Below are 4,023 nucleotides of genomic sequence, written 5' to 3' on the forward strand. Positions count from 1 at the left end.
ACTTCCTATAAGCTTACTATCATTTCTTTCTGTAGTGAACGAAATTTTACAACGAGTACAGGCGTTAAAGATGGAAGTTCTTAGTTAAAAAAATCATCGATCTTCGATCTGTACTGATTTGCTTTTTGCTAATGCCAAAAAGTTACCGAATCAGCTTGGGACATTTGTGCCAAGTTCTGTGTAAACTCTGAGTTTACCTGAGCCTGAGAAGACCGTCTAAAAATATGAAGATCTCTATTTTAAACATAAAGGGTGTGTCCTACGCCGTCCGAGGCCAATAAAGATCTCGAATAACAAGTAACCCGTTAAATTTCTAAAAGGATAAGCTGCTAATACCAGAATACTATCAAATATCTAAAAATGCGTAGAATTTTATTAAAACTTAAGAACCTGCTTGTGCTGGAGGTCGAGTAAAATGCACAATATAGTTACCCATAGTATTTTGGTATCCATGGGCCACCACGGCACCACAAAGATTCAATGAGAAATTTATACGTAGAATTATTAGGGGTAATAAAAAACGGTTCTGCGGGTCTATATTAATCAGAAAAAGGAATAAGCAGTTTAGCTTAAGCTAAAAGTTAGGCTATATCTCTGAAGTTAACAGTGGGTAGTGGGCCTGCAAGGACCTGTATTTCCTCATGTCTCAGTTGCATTGAGTGAAAAGACAATCCACCGTAAAAAAATCCGATAGATAAGGCAGCATTACATTTCTCTACGAGAATACTAGATGGCTCATAAAAAACATCTGTAAAGAGGGCCGCCTTGCACGAATACGAGAAGGGTTTTTTTGCATTGACCGTATGTTCCGGACATTATGACTATAGACTGCCATGTTTTTCTATCGCTGGTACATAAAGCCAGTCATCTGACCCAACTATTTTTTGGCAAATAATAAATAAATTGATCAAGCAATGGAAGAAGGCCATAGAGAGTGGCGATAAATACATAATAAATTAATTTATTCGAGAGATGTTACAATTTTTGTTAAATGGGAAACGGGCATTGTTCATGTTCCGAGTTTATAAAAATTATTATTATTATGTATAAAAGTAGTCACTTTAGTCGCATAAGTAGAAGATGACTGAATATCTGTAGGTAAGGTTTAAGAAGCTCTGTCAAAAATTATTGACCGGTTTTTGTCTGCTCACAGGGAAGAGCACCCTAAAGATTAAAGTCGATGAGCCAGGCTCATCCAAAATGCGTGCCAGAGTATTTCTGTTGTACGAACAGTTATATACAAGTATACTTATTAGTCAAAATAAAAACACTTGCACAAAATTCCAGCGGCAGGTCTAAGCAGTCGATAGAGCCTATACGATGTTTAGCAATTAATAATAAATCAAATACATGCAGATACTATAGGTTGTTAGATTCGTTTTTAAATAAACATTTGATAGATTATGTTATCAGTGGCAGGGATGCATAGAAATATCGCAGGTTATTAAGAATATATGTTGTTTTTGACGTGGATGAAGATCTATTTTTTGCTTGCACGCTGTTTATTAAAAGCCTCTTAGAGATATAACTTGAAGTGGTATACTGTGTAACAGTATTTCTGCTGATCCGATTTATGGATTGTAAAAATGATATAAAACATCATAGGTCATGTACATTAGGACATAGATATATCTTTATATTCGAACAAAAAAATCGAGAAGTAATGTGATTATAAAATTGCGTCAGGTTGTAACGACCCATCCTATAACCTGTTCTTATAGCTCATACAATGTTTATCGACACAAACGTAAGGGAATATCAAATCTATTTTACTCTATAATAGCAACGTTGATTTATGGTTCTTCTTTGTGGTCGAACGGTTTCTCAACTGTACCCAGAAATTATCAGTCTGGATATAAGTGTTTGTTTTCACAATACGCGTCTTTGGCGGCTTATAGCGTTTTATTCGCTATAGGCTCTAATTTTAATAATACATCTGCTAGGTGTTCGGAAAGCCAGGCAAGTTAACGAAATTGGGCAAACAACCCAAAAGTAGCATTAGCGAAGAAGCCTCTAATTGAAAGAGACCAAAGGCCGCTTCTTCGCGTTCCGCTAGTAACACATACTACAAAAGCTGTGTAAATCGAGGAAGTTAAGTCTCGGAAAAGGTCAAGTTTTAATCAAACATCTTGGTTAAACCTGGGCTTAGGGTCGCTTCTTTTATTTTAAAGTAAATGCACAAAGGTTACTTTTGAAACCGTCAAGCTTTTACGGTAAAGCTGCATTTGAGACAATCTGTAGCTGCATATTAAAATTTTAATAGACAGCAACAAAAACACCATAATATTCCTCAGCAAATCTTCACTCGAAGTTGGATTGCTTGCGTTTAGAAGGGGCTTGTTTTAGAAAATAATTTGGTTGGTGTTTGTTTTATTGTATTTACGATTAGAGGGGGAAATGTAGTTGGAAATTAGATAAAGACACAACTTTTTTCGTTGGATCAGCGTCACCAAAACATAACGTTTAGCATCTGTAGGTCGAATGTCAGGCCCAACCCTGAAAATTGGACTTATCCCCGTCGAGACTATTACTTACTAATTATTTTTCAAAAGTCAATAGGTCTTCATTTAACAGTACTATAGGCTGATAGGAGATTGTGACTAAAACCACTAAATCATCACGGCTGCTCAGATTCCCAAACCCGCCTTTGCTTGCAATAGCTATCGAGACCTCTTATGGTAGTATTTTCGAGTAGATTTCTGACTAACAATATCTTTCGCAGGGCAGTGTCGACAGGCGATGATACATTTCGCTGTGCCTCTGTAGAATCTTGAAACAGACTTGTAAATCACCGATATACATCTCGTTCACTTTCATCCTGCGCCCGTTACGTTACCTACTGAGCTAGGTCACTGTCCTTCTGTCGTTACCTTAGTATTGTCGTAAAAAGGTGTTTTCCATAAGCGTTTTTTAAGGATATGGAAGTTGACACTTTGGCTGTTGTGTGAGCTATGAAGAGACCCATGACTTCGGGAGCTCATTACGTGGCACGGGATCTGCCCATCGGACCGAACCGGCTTGCTAGCTCAAGGATTTGATTAGGAAGGTTTCCCTATATAAATAGATTGCTACTATCATCCTCCTAGAAGCGGTAACTCTAGCTTTTCCAATATCCTGTATGATTTGACTTACAAGCTTTCCATTTAGATTTGCTGAGTCTCTCTTCAGCCTATTGATCTAAAAGACCATGTCAGCCCAAACCGTTATCCTTCTCGTCCTTTTCTCTGACCACCGTCACACACAGAAGCCTGAATTCCAAACTCTGCTTTCTCATTCGAGCAAAAATTATTATCATTTAGCTTGCATACGACTGTTTAAGTCACTAGGTGAATATCTAAATCGACCTTTGGAATTTTCGCCTAGATTTTATTCAAATAGCCGTCTCAGGTTTTAGCAAGTAATTGCTAGCCTTATCCTTTCTCCTTGCGTAATGGTCCAGCTCCATTACCTTCATTACCATTTGTGGAAGCCGCCATGCGACCTTCTTTTCCTTGTTAATGCAGTCGCGATTTTTCTCTCCGGGAAGAGATCTAGTTCTTTAAGCCGCTTGACTTGAACGCATGAAGATCAAGTAATCTACATAGGCATGTTCTCCGAACGTTAGAACCATATGAGCTTCGGCGATCGTGCAAAGAGCAAATCTTAAGTCCTGTCAACAAAAAGAAATCGCTTATGTTGCGTTCTTGTAATAGTCGCAAACTTTTTTAATACCTCTATCCAAATGTCGATTTTTGCTTAATATAAAACATCATAATGGTTTGGCAAAAAAAAATCCCACTGTTTTTGATGTCATTCCATCTTATATGTGAATTATGTGAGAATGTACTTTAACGATAACGATGCCACTATGGCACGAAACTTAGAACCTACTGATCTCAACAAGCTATAAATATACTAATCTTAAGGATAAATAAATTAAAATCTTAAATAGGTTAAAATTTTACAACGTTTGATGTATACGTCATTATTACTCCTGTAGTTTACACTTAAACAAGACTTTGTTATCAATGAAAAGGCTTTAAA

The sequence above is a fragment of the Varroa jacobsoni genome, unplaced genomic scaffold (assembly GCF_002532875.2).
Source record: "Varroa jacobsoni isolate VJ856 unplaced genomic scaffold, vjacob_1.0 scaffold_215, whole genome shotgun sequence".
In the NCBI taxonomy this organism is placed as follows: Eukaryota; Metazoa; Arthropoda; class Arachnida; order Mesostigmata; family Varroidae; genus Varroa; species Varroa jacobsoni.